At 37.3% G+C, this 7,251-nt stretch overlaps 2 pseudogenes; both read right to left on the bottom strand.

The window, feature by feature from the left end:
• The window catches only part of LOC106330876, a 7,174-nt pseudogene extending 5,701 nt beyond the window's left edge, over positions 1-1,473 (bottom strand).
• A 4,210-nt stretch (positions 1,474-5,683) lies between these two features.
• On the bottom strand, positions 5,684-6,570 carry LOC106330877 (annotated as a pseudogene).
• Positions 6,571-7,251: the final 681 nt, after the last annotated feature.

Raw genomic sequence — 7,251 nt, forward strand, 5'->3', positions numbered from 1 at the left:
CCAAGCCAAATAAGGAAATTGGCATTAAATGCCCGGCTTGGTGAGAAAGCTTGAGAAATCCTATAAAAGGACTCCTTGAACTCTCATTTCTAGGACACAACCAAGAAAAACATATTTAGAGAGAAGTCAGAGCAAGAACGAGTTGGTAGAGAGAGAATTTTGAGAAGAGGGATCAAACGAGGAGGAGCTAAAGAGTTCTTCGTCAGAAACGCTAGGAAGTTCAGAGTCTTCGAATCCTAGAGATTCAGCTAAGGTGAGGACGTGATTCATGATAGTCCAATAAGAACTATTTGTCCTGTTTTGATTCGATATGATTGTGTTTATGCTTGGATAGAAATTGCTTATGGAAAGTTCGTTCATCGTGTTCATATGAAAATGTATGATAGAAATTTTTTATGGAAAGTTTATTCATCGTGTTCTTAAGAAATGTATGATAGGAATTGTTTATGGAAAGTTTGTTTATCGTGTTCTTGAGAAATGCATGCTATTGATTTACGGGATGGATTATTGAGTTATGTTAGGATGTTTATGTGAGAAATGAATGTTTGATCTTGAGAACCTATGTCAGAAAGTTATAATGCGTTTAAGGAAAGAATAAATGAATTGAGTTAATGTAAGGAAAAAGGTTAAGGAAAAAGGATTAAGGAAATGTAATGGACCGACGGGTCACAGGTTGGCTACGGCCGCAAGTTTGGCTTCGGCCGAAGGATTATGGGCTTTCGGGTCGAAAGGTTAAGAAATGTTAAGAAATGAAAAGGATTTAACTAGTTACGAAGGGAATGATAGAACCGGATGCTAGGGTGTTAGTTTGATTTAGTATTGTTTATTGGGCTATAGTGGGCGGTATTGAGCGTCCTCACTGAGTACTTTTGTATGCTCATGCTTCCTTTTGTGATGCAGGTGACGAGTAGTTGATTGGACCGGAACGCGGGACAATGAAGACCATCGGAGCGGGTTTTATTTTTTTATAAATTTGGGATTTCTATTGGGTGTTTTATGAATCATGTACTATTACTCTACATTATTTTTCGGATTTATTAATAAAGTTGGAGTTTTGTTTGAGTTTATTCTTGAAAATTTCCTGAATTTTTACTTAGAATTTTTTAAGGCTTTTTCAAGATTTTCGGGTCGGCTTGTTTCAATAAGACCCGTCAGGGTTTTGTTCTGAGGAAACGAGACAACTGATTGCTTCTTGTCAAATTCGAAGGTAAGCAGGAGACATAGCGGCCGCGCAGAGGACAGAGACGCGAATGATTTGATAAAACTTGGAAGTGTGGTGAAAGAAGACGACAGCTTCGAGACACATCGATGTCTCATGATGGATTTGGCAGGAAGCCTTGAGAGTATCTCCAAGGTTAGATCAAGAGGAATATTGTCTACTTGAGATCTTTCATCTCTGGATCTCTCTCGTCTTCTCCTCTTCTTCATCCATGTCTGATTGCTTAACAATACTTTCTTCTTGAAAACCCTCATCCCTCCTCCCCTTCTTTCTTCCAGTTCTATTCCCCTTTCAATATTATCGTGGTTATATTCAAGGTTGAATATATATACAATAATACAATTATCAATTACATAAATACCTTTACAAATTAAAACTATTATGGTCAATTTTTTTTTTTTTAATTTTACACTTTTTAGTTTTTTTTTAAACACCACACACTTTTTAGCTAATAATATTTATTAAAATTAAAAAAATTAAAATTTTAAATATATTTTAGAAATTAGTTTTGTATATGTAGCACTGGCATTTGTAATCACTAACAAATATACTCATTATAGTTTTTAATTTATAACATTGAATTAATTTTCAGTAATAAAAAATGAAAATATTTCAAAAATATTTATTATACTTTAGAAAAAAACCTGAGTCTTACACACATTTAATTTTATGAATCAAGTTATATAATTAATATTAATAAATTGTTGTCAAAAAAAATTAATATTAATAAATAAAATAAAATTTGATAACTAGTTTTATTTCCCAAATATTTTTAGGTGTGAACTGCTTATTGGTGATGAGTGTTGGAGTCTGGAAGTAAATATATGAACCCTAAATAGAAACGATTCTTGTAAAAGAGGGAATAAAACTGGAAGAAAGAATGATGATTTTTAAGACGAAAGTATTGTTGAGCAATCAGCCATAGATGAACAAGAGGATAAGACGAGAGAGATGATAGATTACAACCAAACCATATTACTCTTGATCTAACCTTGGAGATACTCTCAAGACTTCCTGCGAAATCAATCCTGAGATATCGATGTGTCTCGAAGGCTGTGGTCTTCTTTTACCACACTTCCGAGTTTTATCAACTCTCGGTCCACTTCACAATCGCCGACTCTTCTGGTCAGTGGTCACCTTCTCATCAGGTTTGGAAAATATGTTTTCTCGTTTCCTCAACACCAGATTCCTGACGGGTCCACTTGTTCTCCATTCTACAGTTATCAAATAACAAACACAGATTGGGGCTTTCCAGGATCCGAGAGCGTCCAGAGACTGATTTTATTACCCGGGTTTAAAATTTGGAACCCAAACTTGAGACGGTTGGTTGTCTTATTTAGGATACGATTCACTGGAGGGTAAACACAAAGTTCTTTGTGTATTATCTGAAGACTACTCGGATCAGCCTCGAGTTCTTACATTGGGAGCTCAAGAATCATGGAGAATAATATGGGCGATGCTTCAATGGGATTCTGTATTATAGAGCTCGTCTTCTTGTTCATGGTCCTGATTAGGATCATAATGAGCTTTGATGTCAAATCTGAAAACTTCAATATTATAAAATTTCCGGAGGGTCGTTCACATAAGCTTCATATGATACCTTATCAGGGAAGGCTAGCCTTAGTTACTCATACCTATGATGTTGTTAAAATCTATATCTTGAAAAATGCACGTGGCTACGAATGGACACGTGAAAGCGTTGTTCTTCAGTTACCATGTGAGAACGTACGGAGGGATTGTATACGTTTCAGGGGTAGTAGTGAGTTTATTTTTGCTCCATCTGGTTTCAGTGAAGCCTTTTATATTTTATATATAGATCCAAGGAGAAACAGTACTAGAGAAGTCTTGTTTTGAAAGAAATATGGATGAGTTTAGACGCCAGTTGTGGACTTCCTAACAGCCACACGTTCACTAGAGAGAGAAACGGTTGTAATCAGTTCATGTGAGTTAAAGTTTTTTCTCTAGTTTGAGAAGTGAGGTGAACACCCGGTGATGAAATCAAGTATTCGTTTGGTTTCTTCCGACTGAATCAAACTTGAGCGATTAGATGAGGTTATATTAGAGTCTAAAGAGGAGAAACATCTCAACAAATACTTGGCGATAAAGATACAGAAAAATAATCAGGTGTTTAGCTACGGGCTAGAATGATCTAGACTAAGATATTTTTTTTTTTTTTTTTTTTTTTTTTTTTTTTTCATACGAGAGCCACAACTCCATTGCCTTCCGGAAATTTGAGTTGTTTCTCTTACCAAGAATAACGTCACGGATGCTACGGTCGATTGTTTTGAAAATCATAGCAGGTGGAGTTATGACGTTGTCATGGATCCTACGATTGCGTTCTGTCCAGATGTTGTATATTGTTGCTTGAGACGCAAGACGCTTCAGGAGAGTGATGGTCCTAGAGTCTTTTAAGGAAAGCCAATCCATCATAGCAGTCCACGTATGAAACGAATGATGATGAGCTCCAAGTCTACGCAGTACACATGCCCAGATTACTTCGCTTGTTGGACAGCGAAGAAACAGGTGGTCTCTGTCCTCCATTGCAGAGTTGCAGAGAATGCTAAGTCTAATACAGTTAGTTTTCCGAACCAACAAACAACTTGAATATATATGGACTGACGAGGTGACACAAGAGTAGTGTAAGTCTTCAAGATGTATAATTTATATTCCATCAAAGTTTTGCAAAAGTGCAACTTTATAATATTTATCAGGTCCCGCAGATCTTATGGCCAGTGGATCTTTCGGAAAAGTTTGGGTACAAGTACAACCACTAAAGCTTATTCGAAGATTCACCTAAAAAGATGAAGAAAAAAAAAAACAGCTTTCTTAGGAGTATTAATATTCATCTATCATTCCAGCCAGCTGCTTTGTTATCTCTCGATGTGGTTCGGGAAAACACACATGTCCAAAAAGAGTTATCTTATCTAGTATTGTTTCTCTTCGGATCAAAATATATAACACAAAACGTTTCAGAGAAACCAAATGCTACAAAACAAAGCTCCCCAAGCATCAACTTATAAGCTTTGTTTTAAAAGGCGCATGGCGCTCTAAGGCGAGGAGGTTGGAGCCATGCGCCATGGCGCTCCAAGGCGCTCGCCTTATAGATAGTACACATTCAAACATATAATAGTAGTATAGAGCTACAGAGGAACTTAGAAATGCATTGATAGTTTTCCTAGGTTAAAAGCATGTTTACGTGGTAGCTCTACACACTATAACTGTATGGTTATGTACAAAAGATAGTTATAGAGTAGTTCAGAGTTCAGACAGTTAGAGTCGTGTACAATCTAATATAGTCACTATACCAGTTAGTCATATACACACTAATACAGTCACATATATACTCATTGATAAAATCCAATAACTAAAACAGAGAACTTGAAAACTAAAAATCTAAATTCAGTCTCCAACCCGAAACACCTAAAACTCTATGGATCTAAGCTTCATGTTGTGAGGGTCTATAAAGGGTTGGTCAGAGTAGTTGTTACATGGTTTTCAAGATGTTTTAAGGGTTTGGTGAAAGTAGTTTTTTAATAGAAACTACAAAACACGCTTTTGAAGCGCTTAAGGCGCATTGTAATTAAGCCAAAGGCGCAGTATGGCGAGCGCCTTACGGACTTAGCCTCGCCTTAGAGGTCTATGGCGGTGGGACCGTCGCCTTACTGCGCTTTGTGCCTTTGCCCAAAAGGCGATCGCCTTTTTAAACACAGCTTATAAGAATCTGGCCATGCACTTAATTATTACTGTTTGGTTAGACAAGATAAAATCATATCTTAGACCTCATTAGAAAATCCAGAGCTGGACTAGTGGTCCGGTACTGAGGGTTAGTTGGACTTCATCCTAGATACCCCAGATTAGACCCAAAAAACTCATACGGATCCTCCATTCCCTTTTACAAAGTACACCTAGAAAGCGTTGATGTGTCATTCGTGTCCATGTGCATCTTCAGAATATAGCTTTGAACTCTTAACACCACATAATAACCCCTGCTATCAAAGCTTCAACACCACCGCCTCAAGTGAAATGAAAAACTTCGAAACACCACATAATAACCACCTGTTGTTTCCTTTTGTGTTTCAACTTTTCAACTGATATATCATATATATGAAACTCATCCTTTGTGTTTGGAATTGTTGGAATAAAACGTGTTCTTGGCTGTATTAAAAGAGAATACTACAGATCTCAATGGTTGGAGAAGATAATTAAGAATCATTTATTGGCGAATTCCATTATTACAGAATCATTGAAGCAATTATGGAGTATCGCCTTAATCCTTGAATCAATATTGTAATGCAAAAACTTTGTAAGAAATAGCTTAAGATCAAATCCAAGTAATGTATAAACATGAACTACAAAAGTAACACTGAAGAACAACAAGGTACGCCATATATATTCTCAGAAAAGAACACAAGAAAAAGTCAAAAACATAAACACTTGAGAGCGTTGAGCATCGCAGGCGGTGCTCTACAAAGAGAAGAGACTCTCGATGTGACTGGGGAAAACTTCCATGGTGAACATTTCGCTGCGACATCCACAACGGCGTCTAAACTCACTCATATCTCTTTCAAAAAAGACTTCTCTAGGACTGTTTCTCTTCGGATCGAAATATATAATATAACAAGCTATATAATACAGAATCCCATTGAAGCATTGCCCATATCCTCCTTTAGTGGGGGAATGCATAGGGCAACGTCCTTTGGTTATAATTCTCCATGATCCTTGAGCTCCCAATGTAAGAATCCGAGGCTGATCGGAATATTTATTAGTTAATACACAAAGTACTTTGTGTTTACCCTCCAATGGATCATATAATAAATAAGACGACCAACCTAAATAAGACGACCAACGGTTACTCGAGCCTTGTTCACCGGGATGTGGTAAGGCTAAAAACCGTCTCAAGGTTGGGTTCCAAATCTTTAAACCGGGTGCTAAAATCAATCCCTGGATGCTATTGGATCGCAAAAATTGCCAATCTAAGTTTGTTATTTCGTAACTGTAGAGTGGAGAATAAGTCGACCGTTGGGGTTCTGGTGTGTAGGAAAGAATAAATAATACATATTTTTCCGTTTCTGATGACAAGGTCCACCATAAGAGTAGGTGATCGTGAAGTGGACCGAGACGTGAACGAGTGGATAAAACTCGGGAGAGTTATAAAAGAAGACCACAGCTTGGATACATAGAGAGATCTCACAAGCAATTTTGCAGGAAGTCTTGAGAGTATCTCCAAGGCTAGCTAGATCAAGAGGAATATGGTTTAGTTGTGATATATCATCTCCTGGGCTCTCTCGTCTTCTTCTCTTGTTCATCCTTGACTTATTGCTCAACAATATTTTCTTCTTAAAAATCCTCATTCTTAATTTCTTCCAGTTGTATTCCCCCTCTAGGGTTTCATATGTATACACTTATATCTATTATTATAAAGAAGACTTTGTCTCTGTTAACGAGTTTTTTTTTGCGTTTTGATTCAACTAAATATGGGCATTCGCATATACATTCTATTATAAGCCCAAGAAGCTCATCAGTAAAAGAAGATGACGTCTCCTCTTCACTTTGTTTTTACGTTTCACTCCAGCAACCCTAGCCATTCTTATTCCCTCCCCACGCTGAGAAACGGCAGCCGTAATGGCACTCAAGCCTCAATCCCCACTACTTCATCTTCAATGCTTCTTTTCTTCTTCTTCAAGCTCCCACATGGCGTATATATAAGAGGGTTTGACAGTCTTAGCAGCCATCTATTTGGTATGCCTTTAGTCGTAGAACCCTAAATCTCTCTCACCAGTATCCGACAGTAGCTAAGAAACAACTTCGGTTCTGGGAAGCTCGCAATGTCAAGAAAGGCGGAGAGTTGATGGATGTCGATCTGGTCGTGCTAATGGAAAGGTAACTAAGTAATTTTATATTCTCAATTCTTGATGGATGTTGTTTTTTGAGATTGAATCTTTGTCTCAGTATACTGTTTTGGTTCAAATGATTCATAGCCCATAATCTTTCTCCTTCGTCTCCAGTCTTACAATGCTACCTGGATCTTCAGC

The sequence above is a fragment of the Brassica oleracea genome, chromosome C3 (assembly GCF_000695525.1).
Source record: "Brassica oleracea var. oleracea cultivar TO1000 chromosome C3, BOL, whole genome shotgun sequence".
Lineage (NCBI taxonomy): Eukaryota > Viridiplantae > Streptophyta > Magnoliopsida > Brassicales > Brassicaceae > Brassica > Brassica oleracea.